Source organism: Chelonoidis abingdonii, chromosome 13 (assembly GCF_003597395.2).
Source record: "Chelonoidis abingdonii isolate Lonesome George chromosome 13, CheloAbing_2.0, whole genome shotgun sequence".
NCBI lineage: Eukaryota > Metazoa > Chordata > Testudines > Testudinidae > Chelonoidis > Chelonoidis abingdonii.
In genome coordinates this window covers 12,389,321-12,409,572 of record NC_133781.1, presented here as the reverse complement: position 1 = coordinate 12,409,572, position 20,252 = coordinate 12,389,321, and the positions used below count along the sequence as shown (strand labels likewise).

General features: G+C 43.1%; 1 non-coding gene across 1 annotated transcript; it reads left to right on the top strand.

Annotated features, from left to right (window-relative positions):
- Positions 1 to 206: 206 nt before the first annotated feature.
- On the top strand, positions 207 to 370 carry LOC116832293 (U1 spliceosomal RNA). The gene has a single exon (XR_004375424.1). It is a non-coding gene; the product is annotated as a U1 spliceosomal RNA (small nuclear RNA).
- Positions 371 to 20,252: the final 19,882 nt, after the last annotated feature.

Genomic DNA, 20,252 nt, shown 5'->3' with positions numbered 1-20,252 from the left:
GGCTGCCTCTAGAAGAGGAAATGCCAAAATACCATGGGAAAGGCTACTTTTGTAGCATGTTGGACCTTATCCAGCATGCTAGTCCTCTTGCGTTTCAGTGCTGGGTCTTAGTGTTTTGGATTCAGTCCTTCCTGGAAGTGCTGTGTGATCTAAGTGGAACATGAAGTTGAACATACAGCACCAATTCAAGTGGGAAAGTAGCCTGACAACTTGCTTGGCAGGGGAGATACCATGATCATGAAGGTGGTTTTCCCAGGGTGAGGCTCATCCATTGCACTGCGGGTGTGCTGACCCCTGCGATTTCCCCAAATGCGGGAAACTCGACTGCATAATTTGTGATAGTGGAGGATTGTGTTCATGCTTTCCCCTGGCTAAAATTTCTAGTAGCGCTGTTGGACTGTCTCCTGCTGGTGGCAGTTGGTATTCCCCATCCCTGGGCCATCAGTGGCTGAGCTTGTGAGTAGCCCCAGGTGGGCATCAGGGAGTGCTTCCCGTTGCTCTCTAGTAACTCCTTCTGGCCAGTGCAAGAAGCATTGGTGAGCTCCAGACAGTGCTGCCATCAGCCCTGCTACACCAAAAGCTGGGTGCTGTGACTATGGACAGGGAGGAACAAACTATAGTGCAGGTTGGAGGCCAACTCTGCTCCAGTCAGAGAACATCAGCAATGCCCATCAAAGCACAACGCTTGCAATGTGGGAGGTACAGGACCCTCACCAAACACTGAAACCCAGGTGTATTTTCACAGCTTGCTGATCACACCTCCAAACTTGGTGAGTGAGCTGAGTATTTTAATTTTCCCTATGGCCCTAACTCAGGGTAGGGGGCAGATGGGCTTAGTCATTGCACAGGTTCTGAGCTACCTGCCAGATGCTAAAACTACTGGATACTCCATGAAAGCTAAAGGCCTTGCAAGTCTCTCATTGTTTCCTTTGGAGAGGAGAAGGAGATATCATGTAGCGACACTCTGCAAAAGCACAAACCACTCCTCTGACGCTTGATGTGGCTTCACTCAGTGCCCCTCAGCACTTTCCCATGGAATGAGCTGGGCTGCTTTATGGCTTTTAACAGAGAAAAGATCAGACAGGCTGGAGTGGCTGTGTCATTAACGCTTGTGCATTGCCTTGCCTTGTTGCAAAGGAGGAGTCCCCAGAGAACGATCCTCCACTGCAGGATCCTTTCACCAGATGGTGAACAAAGAGGGAATATAAAGGGAGACTGTAAATCAGGCATAGTTAGAGCCAACTAAAGAGTCCAGGATTGGGGATAAGCAGGCACACTTCATCCTATTGGAATGCATTTACTAAAGCTCCAGTTAAATGGAAAAGGTGAAGGCCTAAGCCAAAATGTTTAAGCAACTTCAATGTGGCTTGAAACTGGTATATATGAAAAGGCTGTTGTGGCTGGAAGTTTTTTTTTTTTTTTTATAAAAGAACACTTTGAAGTGAGCAGCTATGTCTGGTGATAGTGTCCCAGTGAGGTTGTCACAAAGTTCAAGTCCTTTGGTAGTGACAGCTCTATCACTGGGGCACTTGGTATAACTGTAGCCACTTGAGGCAGTAGATCCTGCCACTGGGTTCCTACTGGTATGGCTGCTCTAGCCCTGTACTTACGTAGGGCATATTCCACTAAGGGATCCCAAAGCAGCAGCAGCACCTGGACTTTACCCCCTGCAGGATTTGGGTAAAATCTGCTAAAACTAGTTTTTTGGCCTGATACTCAGGCTTTTGTGGGATTTATTTTTTCTTTTTCTAGGCTTGCCACCAAAATCTCAGGATGTTCAACATAACTGCGTAGGCCCGTACCTCTTCTGGCTACAGCCCCAGTGTGATGTGTGACAGAGACCCAGAATAAGGGGGACACACAAATCATTCAAACAGGAAACTTTTGAAAGGCTGTGGGAGGCCTCCCTTTCATGTAAATAACTCTGTCATCTCAATTTCATAATCCTTTATTTCTGAATTAATAGGGAACAGCATGAGGAGAGAAATAAGGAGCAGCAGAAAATTATTTTCAAGCTCAGAAAAATACTTCTTAAATTAAGAGGCTGGAGCTTACTCACAGAAGTGATTCCATTGACTTCAGTGAAGCTACTGCTTCAGTACCGCCTTGCTCAAATCACTAAGGATTTTTAGGATCAGGGTCCTAGATTAGATTTAAATGGTCAGAAAAGCACAGGAGGACAGACCCTCATCTGGGGTAAACTTTCCTAGTTCTATTGACTTCAGTGGATATTTACACCAGCTGAGGATCCACTTTGCTTCACCTCAGAACTCTAGAGTGAAAGTCTGACCCCACTGAAGTGAACGGCAATAATCCACTGCCTTCAATGGAGCCAGGATTTCACCCCTAAACTCACTTATTTCTAAAGTGGAACTGTTTCTTTCCCACTGATCCCATCAAGATTCCCAGCTCTCATAAAAGAAGTATGTGGGAATGATATTAAGAATAGTTATAGGGTAGCACACACAAAAGCTAGCTGACCCATTAGAGGAGGGGGTGGGGTGGGAAGAGTTTAGTGAATTGCATAGCTGTCAAAGGGCCTCCATTCTATCCAGGACACCTTCTTCCTGCTTCTGGCATAACTTAATTGGCAGCTCTGGGCAAGAGTCTCTCTGCCTTTCAGTATTTCTCTGATGGAGAAAATCTGTTTCATTACGTCAGTAGCCTGTACTGCCAAGACTGGGCTTTGTTTGAAACAACTGGAGGGACACTTCTTTTTACTCTTATTAGCTCAAAATGCAGCATGCAAAATGCAGACCCCTATTTTCAAGGCACGCAGCAAACTATCCCTCTAATAAGAAATAGCTTTCCTTTCTGTCTCTGAAATGCTGCACACGCTTACATCTGTACCATATAGTCTGGGATCCACCTCTAGAAAGAGTGGTGATGGATACCAGACCAACAGGAGCCTGTGGGATAATACTACAGGCAAGCAGCCGCCCAGTGCATCTATGTGGTACATCTATGTCCCATATGTCATGCCACTTTCTTGCTGAGATCAGGGTGCCCTGCATGCTTGGACCAGACCCCTGTGAATATTTGGCTTAGGCAACAAGTAGCTCTTGTTCTGTCTTACTACTGGCTCGACCGCCTTGGGGTACAGCTACACTACAAAAAAAAAAAGACTCCCCCCAGCACTGAGTCTCAGAACCTGAGTCAAGTGACTTGGGTTCAGTGACTTAGCCATAAGGTCACCATCCCTCTCAATCATTTTGGAGTGCCAGAGTTACTGACAGCCTGAGGGATTGTGAGGTTATGTGAATAGCAGTGGAAATGGCTGCTGGATCCCATTTGGAGACCTTCTCCCTCAGAGTCCTTAAAAGAAGCATGCTGGTAACTGAATAATGAAACCTTTATGGAGGAGAGCAGGGAGGTTCAGGAAGAGCTTGAGGATTTCTAAACCTGCATGCAGAAGAGACCCCCTAATGAACTTACTTGATAACATTGTGCTCTCCAAGTCTTCCAGAAGATGGAGACCTCTCCTCAGTGCCATCATACCACTCACATTTGATTCATGTGCTATTTTTAGCCCCATAGCTTGAGCCTGAGCCAGTGGGCCAGGGCTCTGAGATTTGCTGTTGTGGGGTGTTTCTGGCACTGTAGACATAATCGGAAATCCTCTGCTGTCCTGAAGACAGTTACAGCATGAGCAGAAGCAATGCAAGTTTCCCTCTGGCTGCCCTTGACTGTCACAGCTCTGACCTAGATGAATCACCTCTGGCTGATAAGATAGATCATTCTCTGTTCAGATCCTTGGCTTCTTTACTGAAACCTCCAAGAAGGATACTAACTGTGCTTGGCTTTTCCCTAGTTACTAGACTGAGACAAGTTCATTTCGTGCTGGCTGCCACCAGCCATCAGCTAGTAACTTTTGGTAAATAGCAGCTTGCTCTGCATTAAAACTTATGACCTGGAAGTGAAAGGTGACCAATTCCATTGCTCTGAGATGGCTAGACCCTGGCACAGTTCATATTATTTATATTATGCTAATGGTTAGAGGCAACAATTGAGAGAGAGGCCTCAATATACTAGACTCTGTACGAACAAGGTGAAATCCATAAAGCTCTCATTGGCTTCAGCAACGCCAGGATATCTCCTATACTGCTAATCCCTGCCCTAAAGAACGTACAACTTAAATGGAGGTGACAAAGGGAGTAGTGGTACTGCCATGGGACAGATGGGGAAATAAGGCAGAGAGAATTTAAGGGTGGGGTTTTCAGAAGTGAAGCCGATGGGATCACAGTTAAGGCTATTGCTGAACTGTTTCACAGATCCCGCCTGAAGTGACTGTTCCAAGGTCACATCAGGAGTGTGTGGCAGAGTCAAGAATTGGGCTAACGGTCCCTGATTCTTGGTCCAGTGCCTTAGCCATAAGGCCATCGTTTGGAGTGCCAGAGTTACTGACAGCCCCAGAGATTGTGAGGTTATGTGAATAGCAGTGGAAATGGCTTCTGGATCCCATTTGGAGACCTGATCCCTCAGAGCCCTTAAAAGAAGCATGCCTGTAACTGAATAATGAAACCTTTATGGAGGAGAGCAGGGAGGTTCAGGAAGAGATGGGGGATTTCTAAACCTGCATGCAGAAGAGACCCCATTATGAACTTAACTGTTGACATTGCGCTTCCCAAGTCTTCCAGAAGATGGAGATCTCACCTCAGTGCCATCACACCACCTTTCACTCACATCTGATTCATGTGCTTCCTTCTCAAGCATCACTCTGCTTCCTAGTGGCTCAGTAGCCTGAGCCATTTCTGGTTGGTCTATCACAGACCAGATTGTTCTTGCTTTTCCCAGCTAATATCCTCTCCCCATAAATGGTCTCCAGTTCTAGAAATAGTTTTCTAATTTAAATCGCATTTCAACAACTAAAACTGGTTCTTACTCTCCTCGCAACCTGATCCATTTCTGCTGTGAGTGACATCTACATAACTGCATATGTAGTCAGTGGAATCACTCCAGAGTGTCAGTGGCAACCAAGGATAGAATTTGGACCAGTGTGTTTTTTTTTTTCACTGTACAGCACAGAAATCTTGTGGTCAAGGCACTAAATTGAGGTTCAGGAGAATCTGGGTCAATTTCCAGTGTGACCTCAGATAAGTCACTTGGGTAAAATTTTCAACAGTGTTTAAGTGGCTTAGGCTCCTAAGTCTCATTCAAAATTGTACCCTAGCACTTTCAGTGCCTCATTTCCCATATGTCAGGTGAGGATGATATTTCCTTTCTCCCTACTTTGTCTGACTTCCACCTCTGAAGGCTCAGATTTTCAGTGTGGCCTAAGGGATTTGCATAGGCACTAGAATTAATCATCCATATCCACTAGCCTGCTTTGAAAAATCTCAGCATTAGATTGCAAATTCTTTGAGGGAAGAGACTAGGTGGTGGTTATTATGTTTACTATGTGTTTGTACAGCTCCTAGCACAGTGAAGCACTGATCACAGTTGGGGGCTCTAGGAGCTAATGTAATAATGCTAATGATTAATAATGCTAATGTGCAAATATTTTGCATGGGATTTAAGACTAATACACTTTAAAAGCACAGTGTGTGTTTTTGTGTACTAACTGCAAGAAAATCCTCCCTCCTGCACTGTAAACAGTTGAGATAAGTAAGGGATGTACAAAGATCTCTTCCCCTATGGCAGAAATGCAGCTGCCTCTAGGGTGAAACACAGTAGAGAACACAGCAACATTTCACAGTACTTTAAGGTATAAAATGAAGACTACTATTCAATTGAAGCAGCTGGGGATTCTTAACGATTAAAGAGGCAGAATGCAGATACCTGAGCCAAAATTGGGCTGGTACACTGGAACTGAGCAAAAAGTCTCACAAAACTTTTTTTTTTTTTTTCTGAATCGTTTAGAGAACTATCGGTTCCTCAAACCATGGTCTATAATAGTGTCAAGCACCTCTTGATGTCAGCAATGCAGGGACTGCACACCAAATTAATAATGGCTTGCAAATATCCAAATTCCTGCAAAATGACTTTTTAAAGGTGAGCTGATAATAAAACTGCTCTGGAGGCAGTGTTAGGATTTCCCAGTTCCACATTTAATTAATTCAGTCTAACTTTTTACAGGACTTTGTGTTCTGTGTTTTCCTGTTCAGTAAACAAATAGCCGAAAATTAAACCAGGGCAACTGCCAATGAATAATAAATTGAATTGGAAAATAATGAATTGCCAGGGGGTGCCACAGAGTTTTGCAAAAAAAAAGTTTGTTCTGGAAAGCTTGCACTTGCATTTGACAAAACTTGAGAAATAAAAGAAACCATCAGGAAGAAATATGAGGCTAGATTTGGAAGGGCTAGACTAAAGCCTAATTCATCGTGCAGAGTTATGCAGGAGGGCCTTTGAGTATGGTGGAGGGAGGAGCTGATTTCCAGCACTTCATCAACTCAAAGTTGTCACTCTCTTTGCTCTGCAAAATAGCATAGCAAGAAAAGATGAGCGGCTAGAATTTGTGAGGTCCAGATGAGCAGGAAGGAAAATCCTGTTAGCATCACAGGAGGTAAGCACAGGTTGCAAGATCTCACATCTCACTTTCATTTTGTACATTGCGGGAGTAATGGAGGGGGGATGAGACTCATGTTTAATGTTAGCAGAGATGTTGAGGAAACAGTGCCTGGAAAAGAGAGGAGAGAGCTCTTGTTTAAGGGACAGCACACTGCTATTTTAGTCTTAGCACAAAATGATACATTTGTGCCATGGCTTTTGATTCTTTGCGTGATTGTTACTTGAACATAGACCTTTGTTCTGACTGAATTCTCCTCAAAATAGTGAACTGAAGGCCTGGAGCTCCAGCAAGTCCTCACTCACCACTTTGTAGAGCCAGTCACTTCCAGAAGTCAAGAGTCATTTGGCTTTACACTGGAGTAATTGGAAGCAGCCCATGGTCTTGTCTCTGCAAGATTCCATGTTGTCCCAAACACCCTCTTATTCACCCCCAGAAAATAACCAATCTTCTGTTTTAATTTAATCCCCCCTTGTGCAATGTTTCCCGGGGTACCCAGGGTTGAGAAGCACTTCACTACTCTTGCCTGTGCTTGCTGGGGGTTTGCTTCCTGACTCTGTCATAAGTAGATAGGTAAGGTAAGGGTTAATTTTCTTTTACCTGTAAAGGGTGAACAAAGGGAACCAAACACCTGACCAGAGGACCAATCAGAGAACTGGATTTTTTAAAAGTCAGGGGCGGGAATTGTGTACTCTGGTCTTTTGTTCTCCTGGCTATGGAGGAAACAGCTTTCCTGCTAACTCCTATTCTTTCTAATATTCTTACAAAGTGTGAGTACAAAGGCAACAGGCAAATAGGCTGTTATATGCTTGTGTTGTGTTACATGTGTGTTGTACTGTGCTGGACTGGTTTAAAGGGGCTATCTTTAAAATCAGACTGTTATTCATATTTTCTATAGCAAAGCCTGTATTGATCTCTTAATGCAGTATTATTGTTTTTTGTATTTTCTTTCTTTTTATATAAAGTTCTTTTAAAACTTTGGGAGTTTCTTCTAGTGAGGCAAAGGGATAGAATTTCTGTACCAGGTATCTGTCTCCCTCACGGGAAGACAGAGAGGGGGAGGGAAGCTTACATTCTGTTTTGACTTTCCTATTGTTCCCAGGCAGAACCGGCTCTGGGAAAGAGAGAAAAATCAAACTCTGTTCTCTTGTGTTTGAGGTTTTTTCTCTAGTTACTGCTACGAGACCAGGGAGGATGAATCTCCTGGTGTTAGCTGGGACTAGCTTTGAATGCCTAGCCTCGGGGAGGTAAATAGCTTTCTTGTTTTGCATTCAAGGAGTTAAGTATAGCATTGCCCAGGCTCACCCAGGAAAGGGGGGGAAGCTGGGGCATGAGAGGGAGACCCAGGGGTCTGGGTCTTGGGGTCCTCCCAGGGAAGTTGGGGAGGCCAGAGAGGGGGTCCCCAAGGAATTGGGAACCCAGGCGATAAGGCCTAAATTCTTATCTGGTGGCAGCGAAGTAAAATCCAAGCTGGTAGTGAGCTTGGGGGAGGTTCAGGTAAACACTCAGATGTTGAACTCTAAGTCCAGATTTGAGACAGACGTTTACTACAGACTCCCCCAGCCCCTGGCAACACAAGCACCGCCTGCTAGGCCACCTCAGGCCCTGCTTGCTCTGTACAGGTTAGCGATAGGCACACACCAGCTCCCAAGAGCGTCCCTTTGGAGCACCCAGTCCCTGTTTCCTCAGACAGTCACAGAACTCTCAAACGTGCTACTCACAAAGGAATTGTATACGCTAACTTACAGCATTCATCTCAGGCTCGCTGCTCTGCTAAACGTGTAGTGCTTAGAGATTTATGAGCATAAGTAAGAATATTGGAAATAAATGGCTGCTTATAAAACAAAATTTTGACATGCTTGCTAGGTGATCAAACATACACTGTACAGCAGTCCACCAGGGTGAGAAGCGTCTCTCACCTCCTTTCTGAAGATGTTTATCTCAAGGCCTGCTACCTTTAAAGGCTACCGCTATGCCGGAATAAAAGACCTGCAGTGGGGCTACTGCCTGAGCCAATTGGCTAAAAATTGCTGTTTTAAACATTCAAGTTTGGGCTGGACCAGGGGTTCTGGGATCCTCCCCCTACACATCTACACCACAATTTTACAGGCCTGCAGCCTGAGTCAGCTGAGCTGGGGCACTTGCAAGTGTTTACCTGCTGTATAGATATCCCGAGTGATATGCCTTTAACTGCATGGCCTAAAAATTATGATAACCAGTGTGACACAGGCTTTCACTAGAGAATTTACATGACATTCTTTTGCTGAACTCAGGGGATCCCTGTGCCCTCTGCCACGAGCCTCAAGAGGTCCTTGGGTCACAGTGGGAAAGATGCTACTTTTTTGCAACATCTGTTTTTTTAAAAGCTCGTCATTTCACGAAGTTTCCCGTAATGGAACTGCAAATACCTTATTCACAGGCTTCCAGTACGGAGGGCTGGACGCATTCTGAATTTGGCTGATGTTTTGAGAGCTCCTGCTTTTCATTTCAATACATTCTTATTTTATTTTTAGCTTTTATAAACTGACACATGTTTCCATCTTTTAGATAATGAGATGCTTTCCACTCAGCTCAGTCTCTAGTTAATTTGATCCTCTATTTAATTGGATCCAAATGTCTGGAACCAAAATCTTATATAAAATAGATTTATATAAAATATATGTGTATATAGAGAGAGAGAGTGTGCAACATTTACTCTGATCATTTTTGATTACTCTAAACAGGAATTATAATTCAATCTCAGGCTGTAGAAACTTGCCATTTAATTATTAAGAAAGGCACAAATCCAAGTCAAATGGGGGGGAAAAGGGCCCAAGGAAGAGCCCTTATAATACATGAGGACTAACGACAGCTAAACCCTGCATTATGTAGATACTGATATTGACTAGAAGCACTTCTACACACTAACAAAAATATACTGTCACAGTGGAGGTTAGATGGAAAACAAGGGTGACTTCTTTCAGTCAGTGGGTTAGGAATAGACTGGGTTGGAAGGGCCGGCATAATGCCCCTTCTGCTAACACAGATACAGGACTCAGTTTAATAAAAATTAACACAAACAGAAACTTTGCTTAGTGACAGCGAGGGTTACACCCCATGCCAGCCACCCGAAACCTTCACAGCCTGGAAATAAGATGGTTAGGAGAAAAGTGTCCTGAAATTCTTGGTGACTTTATCTGGCCGACAGTGCTGTCAGGAACATGCTCCGCCCCTCCGCAGGTCTTTTCATGTCCATCTCCAACAGATACCCAAAAACAATACACACCCCGGCCTCCTCAAATTGGCACCTCAATGCAAACTCTGTCTGGTGACTCAGTATTGTCTGTGGCAACAAATTGGCACATCTGACTGTCACATATCCAACGATTTGGGAACTTCATCTGTTTTAAAATTGCTGAGATTGCCATTAAGTTGTGCACACAGCAAGAGTGGACTGGCCTTCCCCCTAGCTAGAAATTCCTCCAGCCTGGGGATTGTCAGTGGTTGTACAGCCAATTTAAACAGCTGCTACACCACTCTCCCTGTAGCTCCTAGGGCAGGAGACATGGAGAGGTGTGTCAGGCCAGGGAGGATGAGGAGGCATCACTGGAGCACAAAGCACATCAGCTGGATTCAGCTGCCATATGGTCTCTTGTGGATCATTGGCAGCTGGTGCAAGTTAATGCAACCCCCAGGCTGCTTTCACCTGTGCAAGGGTCAAGCAGAGAATCAGGGAGCTGTGACCATATCTCTTATGAACTGCCCCTCTTTTCCTGTTAAGTGCAACCTTGACAAACTAGAGAACCAAGCCCCAGGTCCCTTCTCATGTTGTCCCCTTCCTCTCAGCCTCCTCTGCTTGTGATGCCAGGCTCATAGGCTTATTTGTCAGCTTCTCACACCAACATTTCTGTCCTGCAGGAAATTCCAATGTTTTGACATTTGGTTTTGTCCCAAATTGGGACCATAATGCTCTGTAGCCATGTAACTCCTATGATGCACTATGGGGCTCAATCAGAGGGGAGACCACAGTGCATCATGGGAAATGTAATCCAACCAAGGAGCCCAGCTCATAGTGAACCAGGGCATGAAGCATCCAAACTACAGCTCTCATAAGGTACCACAGTGCCTTAGACAGCTTAATGTCAAACTGACTCGGAACAAAATGCCTTGGTTCAGTTCACCAAACCAAAATGTTTTGATTCAGGTCAAACCTATCCAAAATGAAATATCTCCAGTGGAAATTTCATTTTGTTCCTAAACTGCATTTTTGAAGGAAAACCCCAACCAGCTTTATTGAATAAAAATGGAAATGATGAGGCTACTAGAGAGAGACAGGATGTTGTAGTCCTCTCTTGCTGTCTAGCTCCCTATCTGTGGTGGTGTATAGCATTCATCATAACCTTATCAGAGTCAGTAATTAAACACAGCCTATGCTGCCTAGTGGATTTCTGTAAGTCCCAGACTGGATTAGGTAGCCATGGGAAGGACTGCTGACTCCCCTGCGAAAACAGTCACCTTACATTGACAATTGTGGGGAAATAAATAAATGTTATGTTCCCAGCACTGGAGTCTAGAAACCGGGCCCTGGAGATGCTGAAGGGAGAATGGATCTGCCAGAATATGGGGGAAGCAGAATTCCAATTAATGAATTCTCCAAATTATTCCAAAAGGAAGTGTTTAAAAAAATCTACAAGATGTTAAAGTACATTTATGGCAATTGCAGCTTTCTCTTTTTGAATACCCAGAGTGCATATCTGGATGTGATCCATACCTGTGGATTCCTTTCAATGTCTATTTGCTGGATGCAGCTGAAGAATACCACTCCTCGTAATGCATGTGAATGAATTTTGGAAGGGATGCCCATGTGAGAGGGATTAAATTTTGGCAAAGACCATGAGTTTCACTCACTTTCCATTAGGAAAAAGAAAAACTGTCTGGGCCAAGTGGAGCCAGATGGAAACTACTTCAATGATCAATTCTGCAAGTGCCAAAGGCAGCCCTGTTTCCACTGGATCTGCGGCACAAAGTTACAGCCTACATTGCTCTTTACAGGAGCAAGTTGCACCAGTTTAACTTAAAGGGTGATTTTAAATCAGTTTTGTTGAACTGGTGCAAAAGGTTACGTGGACACTTTTGGCGTAATCTGCATTAGAAAAGGTTTGCTGATGTAGCTCCCTGGCAAACTATCCTAGTGTAGACACAGTTTATGTCAGCAAAAGCACTTTGCTTGTGTATAAAAGAGTTTTGCTGCTACAGTTTATACTGGTTTGCCAAATGAAACAAGCTATACCAGCAAGAGCACCTCTATGCTGATATAACTGTATCTATACTAGGGCTTTTGCTGGTATAAAGGAATATAAATGACAATTTGTGCTCTCTTTAAAGAGGAAAAAAACCTCTTTCCTGTGTTAGTTTGTGTGGTTTGTTTTCACAGCACATACTTCAGCATTGCATATCTGTGGTTATCCTTAGGTTTACAGGCTCAGCTACTATTATTAAGATTAATAACTTAGATAGTGCCATAGCTGTGCTAAAGATGGTGTCCATTCTCCAGAGGATTTACAATCGACTGACCCGATCTTGCAGGCACTTACTGACAGCACTATGCTTACTAGGATGAGTGAGCTCACTGATGTCCATGTGACCGATCATGGTCAGAATCACTATGCTTGGCAGCAAGCGCTTGCTGGGTTGGGCCCAATGGTAAGATGAAAAGAGCAGGAGGTGTCAGCATGAGCAAAGACAACATGATCATAAACTTGCTGGAAGTGAATCCATGTCCTTTGAGGAGCATAAGGGTTTTCAGAGGCAGCACGATCTTGTAGATAGGGCACTGCCTTGGGCCACAGGAAATCTGGATGGCTCTTTTTGCTCTTCTACTCACCTGTTGTCGTGCAAACTTGGGCAACACACATGACACATCCCCTCTGTGTCACTGTTTACACTCACACTCTTTGTCTCCTTAGCCTGCAGCAGGGATTGTCTCTCTGTGCAGTGCCCAGCACAGTGAGGCACTGATTTGAGTTAAGGCCTCCAGGGGTTACTATCAGACAAATAACAGTGTATGTTTTATTGTGTGTGTGTGTGACTTTGAGTTCCCTGACCCACAAGGTATAAGTTAAGTATCGGAGTAGCAGGACCACCTTCAGCATCTGACTGCAGCAGAGGGAATCGTTCTGGCAAACATGTGCAACTGCAAAAGTTTTCAGTGTTAAGTTTTCCTCAAAAATGGGCCAATTTGTACTGAAACTAGTCAGTTTTCCTAAAATAAAAATAAATCATTTGGGGATTTGCCAAAAATGCTCAGCTTTCAAGCAGTTCAGATCCCATTGCAGGTATTTCTAGCATGTCTCTCTCCAATCATTTTGGAGGCATGAAATTTGAGGGACTGGAGGGTCAATTGTGATTGCAGGCCCTGACCTGCCACCGCCGAAGTGAGTGTGAACCTTGCTGCTCATTTCAATGAGCACAGGATCAAACCCTTAATGAATATGCACATGCCAGTGCTAAAGGGCAAGGTTTCTATACCCATCTCTCCTGTCTTCCAGAGACATGGCAGTCACCTAAATGTAAATCTTCTTCCTGTTCATGCCACTGATGAGAAGTAATCTGAATAGAAGGAGCAATGCTAATGATCGTAGCCCTTTACTATTTTATTTCCAATTGGCAACTCAGGCAAGCAGCTCCATTTTCTGTTCTAATAGGAAAGTTTATGATGTACCAAATTACACTTTAATAGTCCTATTTGAGCTGCCCTGTGAAAGGTAAATGATTTTGATTTTTTTTTTTTATGATCATCATTAGCTTTATATTTTGTATATTCTGTAGGGGAAAAAACTACATTAAAAGATCCCTTAGGTTGCAAACTGGAACACTGAGAAATGAGGAAATGCCAAAGTTAGGATTACTCAAGCAGTTGAAACCCTGCCTCCTTGCGCGTACGCATCACAATGGGGTCTTTTTATGACCATATGCTATTGTTTCTGCAGGAGGTCTCTCTCATTTGGAGCCTGGCTTTTGGATCAGATCCCAAGTTTATATCAGTCTTAATCAATCCCCAGTGTTAAATGCTTCAAGTAGAGAGAGAAATACTAGAGCTTGGTGAAAAATGGTTTTCTTGGTTTGTTGTCAATTTTGAAATATCGAAAAAAGAGTAGGTCCAGTTTAGATTGAAACAGATTTTTTAAAAAATTTTTTATCGAATCAAGAATTTAGGTAAATAAATTGTTTTGGGTTAAATGAAATGTTTGCAGGCAAAACTGAAACATCTCCTTTTGATACTGAGTTTTCAAAAAACGTGTGAAGTAAAGTTTTAGAGTAATTTTAATTTTAAAGGAAATTTTGAAATGACAAGTCATTTCAAACAAAAAATTACGAATATTTTGTTTGGCAAATGACAACATTGCCCAGTTCAAAGTTTGTGGAATTCAAAAAAATGGTTTTAGAGAAACAAACAATTTTGTGAAATCGACACACATTCGTGAAAGGTTTCAGTGTTGTCGAATCTGCATTTTTTTGCAGAATAAAAATTTTGTGCAAAAGGTTTTGTTCCACTCTACTGAACACAAGAAACCATTTGAAATGGACAACAGCAAGGTTTATTGGGCTTACAAAACCAGGAATTAGGCTACAGATTCTTGAGCGACATCTACCGGAATCTTCTCTGTTAACTAACTCTAAATATATATATCAGTGTCTCTCATTTATAAAACACTTCTGTAACATCCATCTCCAGTCAATGGAGTGAAGAAGGTAGTGGTCCTGTGACAGCTGCAGTCTCTTTCTTCAGGCTTTTGCCTCAGTCAAGAATGATTTGCTTGAGGAAGACAGGTGGCAGTATGGTTGTGTGGTTGTTTGTTGTTTTTTTTTAATATCCTTTATTGTGGTAAGCGAATAAATCTTATTTCTTGATATTTAATTTTAATGATTTTAATTACATAATTTTATGCTGCTTTTCACTGTAATATCTGAGTTTCCCACATACCTTAATGAATTTATGTTCACAGCACCCTGTGAGGTAGAGGGAGGTATCTTCTTCCCTTTTTTGCAGATGGGAAACTGAAGCAAAGAAGCCTGATCCAGAGCCTGTGGCAACTAATAGAAAGCTTTTAGTTGAAATCAATGGGAGTTTGGTGCCTAAATATGTTTCAGGCTCTATAACTGACTTCTAAAGATCATACACATCTCCATGGTATCTGATCACATTTGTCAATATCTGTGAATTTATTTTTGTACGTGTACCTACATGTTTTAAATTAAGTGGTGGTAGTGATAAGTGGAAAATAAGGAAATTATGTGAAATATTTTGAAACTTTATGTTTTTCAGGGTTCAAAATGGGCCCATTTTGGTTTTTGCTACATTTTCTGCTATACTATTACTGTAAATTTTACTAAAATTCTCAAAGCTTTTTGTTTATCAATAACTCTGTTCAGCAAGAAAATGCCATTGTCAGTAAATGGAAAAATATCATTAATGATTCTGAAAACATGGCTAGTGGATATGTCAATAAAAATGCTAGAAAAAATGTGATACACCGGAAAATGTCACGAGAATCAGAAAACTGATCATGTGAACAATTTTTTGCAAAAAAGTTCTGGTTTTGAAAAAAGGCCCTTTTTATATATTTTTTTAAAAAAAAGCTGTGTAAAATGTCAACTAGTTCTATTCATAATAAATGATTATAGTTGTTTTACATGGTAGCATGACTACAAGACAGGAGTCACAGAAAAAAATACCCATTTGCTGCCATGTCAGTTGTTTAATTTCGTGATCCCATGTGTAGGGGAGCTCAAGGACAAGTCCCAGCTCATTTAGCTGAGGGAGAGTTTAGGGAGGAAGGTGTTACATATGAAAGAGATTCTGCCATTGGCCAGGGACCCAGATTCCAGTTCTATCTCTGACTTCCTCCTTGAAATGAATATATTCATTGGCTTGCAGACTTGTTTATTTAATGAAGTACAGTGTGTGTTAACCTCTAGTGGTGCTTGTTTGCATAAGACAACACCCAGTGTATTATACGTCCTGATTGGTAATAGCTGGCAAGCACCTGCTAAAGATACACTAAGCTTAAATTCCAGACCCTGTCCCCTAAGGGCAGGGGATGGTCTTTATTGGAATAGGAAGTCATTTTTCCCATTTTTCCTAAATTCTCATTTTGGATGTATTTCTGACATTGGCCACTGTCGGAAGACAGGATATGGGGCTCGATGGGCCATTGGTCTGAGCCAGTATGGCCGTTCTTACATTCTGAAAGTTTGTATTTCATGCAGAGAACCTTGCTCTTTAAACATCCCTGAGCCTCTGTGGGAAATGAATACACCTGTCTGTTTAGGCTGAGATTTCAAAAGGGGCCTAGTTCCAAATAAAAATTAACAGGACTTGTGCATCTAACTCCCCTAGGCAGTTTTGAAACTCCAAGCCCTAGCATTTGTTTTTGCTCATCATCTGAGTGCATAGCCAGTTGATCTCCGTAACACTGAAAAGTGTTATGTTGACTAGTCTGGTGCCCTCCCTTCTCCCTTCAAGTGAGCTAAGGGTTTGTTTTTAGTACCTATTTTGCTCCTTTCTCCTCCACCTTCCTTATCATCCATCAGCTCCCACGTTCTTCTGTCAGCCTACTGATGATACCCCAACAATACTGTGGCATTGTGAGTTGGCACTTAGAACTGGCTGTTGGCAGAACATGACAAAAAGGATCAATGGCAGGTACATTAGCAGAGGCATCCAGAGGCGGAGGTTGTATAACACTGGGTGCCCGAGGCTAGACTTCTGAGCAGTTTAATGTATTGAAATTTAGACCCAGATTCAGAGAGGAGTCTAAGTTGGTGAATCTGACCCCTCCTTCCGGCTCTTTGGCACGCATGTTACACCATCTTAAACTTTCTGACAGTCCTTAGACTCTCTGATGATCACTTAGGTCTCCTTACACCCCCATAATTGACTCCACCTTATACACCTCACCTTGGTCCTTGGAGTCAGTTTGACTCCTTTGATGTTGCTCTGTGGAAAAGGAGGGCCAAGAGTTTCCTTCTCATTTACCTGTTATCCTCTCCATTCTCCTTAACGTGCACAGTCCACCCACATCAAATCACTTGTACTGATCAGCTCACGGCAAAGAGAGCATAACATTAACTCAATGTGTAAATGTCACATTTGATTACTTACCTGTAGGGAGAAGTTTAGCAGCAAAAGTCACTTCCCTCATTATATGTCTCCCATTCAAGCCCTGATGTGCAGGCTGCTTCACTCTCTCCAGACTTTTGGAGGAAGAAGAAGCAGAGACTAGAAGAGGGAAACCACTGGTCAGTGTTACATTAATATAGACAGTGATACAGTGCAAGCTCTTAACATTACACAGGTAAGTAATTCTAGTAAGAGAAGGATGATCCAGCAGTCCTGGTGCTGGTCTGAATCTTACAATGAGACCTGGGTTCATTTTCCAGCTACGCCACGGGCCTTCTGTGTAACCTTGGCCAAGTGCCTCAATTCCCCATCTATAAAATGCAGGTAACTGTACTTGCCACATAGATAAATGCACTAAAAGTTTTGAGTTGCTCAGACACCATGGAAATGGGTGCCATCTAAGCACCTTGGTGGGATAGGGCTCCTCATGTGAACAGAGGTAAGCATGTGTCTAAAAGAGTGCGGGATGGGAGAGATCTTAAAAAACAAAAGAAATTGGTTAGGCAGCTGGTGCGCTGTTTCCACTGTTCTAAATCCTCTCCCTGTTACTGTGTTCTCAGGGTGTTTGTGTTATATCTACCCGTTGGCTGTCATCTCAACATGGGAGTTTTGCCTAGACTTCAGTCAGGCCAGGGTTGCAGCCTTGGTTAGAAGAGTTTGGGGCAGGAACCATCTTTTTTTGATACCTTTGTAGAGACTCTAGCACAATGAAGCCCTGATCCCAGACCAAGGCCCCTTGGCACTACCCCCCCTCCCCAATACAGTGCAATTATTATTTATGAGGTGACAATGAAAAAGGGACAGCTGTTCTTCTGCTCCTTCAGATTCACTTTCTGTCAGAGTTTCTGAGAGACGTTTACTTGATCTTTCCCTATAGTCAGTGGTGAAACTAATAGCCCTCTCCGGCAAGTGACCTTTTAGGTGGATGTGTGATGCCTTTTTGGGACTGGAGAGTGAGCCCGCCTTGCTCTCGCCCAGCAGCAGTGCCTGCTGCCCTGCGGAGCTGGGCCCAGCTCCCCACTCCCAGAGTTGCGACATGGCATGTGGTGTTGCATGGCACTGTCATTTGCTCAAATTCAGCCCAGCTGCCACTTGCTCATGACAGAGGGGTGGGTTGGCCAAACCTGAGTGGTGCTCTGACCCCATGTGTCAGATTGCAATGCCTGGAGTGGGGAATTGGGTCCAGCCCCACAGGACAGGAGCCACTACTGCTAGCTGAGTGTAGGGTGGGCTTGCTCTCTGCCCCACAACGAATGACTCATTGCCCCCACCCCCCAGTTGCAAAACCTGGCTCTGCCACTGCCTCTTAGAAAATTTGTGTTAGCTGGGCAGCAAAGAGCTGTCAGCCATAGCAGCAATGGAGCTCGTTGCTGTTGAAATTTTTTATGGTTTCATGCATTTTATAGCATCACCCATCAGGCTCCGGCAATCATGATGTCACTGTACTGGAATACATGAGCCTTAACAAAAGACGACAGGCTTAAGGGAGTTCTTCAATCATCAGTGTGGGTTTCCTTCCTCTTGTTCTCCATGGGAAGTGGCTTGGCTTAGTAGTGGATGCCAATGGGCAAATAGACAGACGCCCTGAGTTCTAGTCCTGCTCTGATCTGCTGTGTGACCGTGGGGAAGTCACTTCACCTCTCTGTGCATCCGCTTCCCCTTTTGCCTTCTTGATTGCTGCTGTGAACACATCAGGGCATATGCTGTCTCTTACTATGTGTTTGTCCAGCGCCCAGAGCAATGGAGCCCTGATCTTGGCTGGGGCCTCTAGGCACTATTGTGATCTTAGTAATAATCATCTTCTTTTTTACAAATCCAAGAATAAATGCCTGGGTTTCTAAGCATCTCTAAAAATTCTCGTTCATTAGTGAATAAGGAACCAGCTCTGTGGATGCAGAGAGGATGTGAATCTCGGGGATTGTTAGTCTGGTATACACTATGGACACTGAACTCAAATATTCAGAACAGGCAGGAAAGAAGAGAAAATAGTCAGAAGAAAGGAATCTTGTTCAAAAGTCCAGTTATCTTGGCAAGATCATGCTAAGCAAAGATGGAACCAGCATCCTTTCCCCCTTACCCAATTTGGCCCTTTCAGACTGGTAGGGTCAGATCCATAGCGGGTGCAAATCAGCACAGCATTTTCGATTTCAATAGATCTACATTGCTTTACCCCAGCGGACAATCTGGACAAAGTTCTTTGAGCGAAAATAATAATTGAAGACACATTTCAGTTCCAGACCCAACAGCGAACTCTTTGGTTGCTTTTCCCTCTCCTCCCATTTTGCACTACATTTTGTGTTCATTTCCTCTCCCTAGGTGAAGGATTTTCCATTTACCAGTCCTCAGTCTCCTCTCATTGCTGTGTCCTGCACTGATCTAATCAGGCCAGTCTGCAGTTTGGTTCTGTCCTCCTGGGTGGTATTTGGTTTTCGTCCAGTTTTAGTGTCATTGCAGTTGTGATCGCAGTCAATTTGGAACAACATTCCTGACAAGGAAAGACCTCTCTTGGGATGGAGAGAGGCTTTTTGAATGTAGTGGGTCAAATGGCCCCTGGAAACCCTAAGATAGCCCTGAACTGTGTTGTTAAGAGCAGGAGGTGTCACTGTTTGAGCGTCCATGGCTGAACTGCTGTGGCTGAAATAGTTCCACATCGGGATGTGTCCCCCAAATGATTCATGGACTGTAGTTCAAACCTACTGGAACAGCCCCTCGAAGAAAGATGGAAGGAGTTAGGTGATTGGTCAGTTAGGGAGCCATATTATTGTCATGATTTGGGAGCAGGAAATTGGGTGTATTTTTTTTTTCTGGCTTTTGGTTGTTACAGTCCTTTCCCCATGTATTATACCGTAATTCACTATCAAATGAACATTGAGATGACCTTTCTTGGGGCTCAGCAACAATATCTGAAGACCAGTAGATCTATTCCAGTGCTATAAATCCTCAGTAAATATGGATTATGAACATACTGACTGGGTTTTAAGACCTGTGTAACTGATACACATGCATCCAACGAAGTGGGTATTCACCCATGAAAGCTCATGCTCCAATAGGTTGTTAGTCTATATGGTGCCACAGAATTCTTTTGCCCCTGATACATATGGTATCATTAAGCCTCAGTAAACATGTTTCTAATAATCACTATTTACTGAGGTTTAGCAGCTATGCCAGAGGCAAGTATCTATTGCTTTGTGGTCCAACCTCACTAAATGTATTTTTAATAATAAATTGTTAGTTCAATAATATACAATAATTATTTTATTAATATGAATTCAGATGCATTTCACGTGCCATCCATTTTTAGGGCTATGAAGGAGAATATTATTGGTCATCTTAAAAGGACCCAATCAATATTCATATGTCCCAAATTAATCTAATCTTCCTTTGATCTCACTATTTGTATGCAATACCATTATATTCCTTCATTTGTTTTTAAATCTCAAAACAAATATTTCAGTGCTTTCCTCCCATCCTAAACATAAGGAGCCTGGCCCTCATGAGCAACCTTACAATGACAATTGATATCTGCCTGTAATGACCACTCTCATGGCTCATCGACAGGGGATTGAACCTGAGACCTTCAGA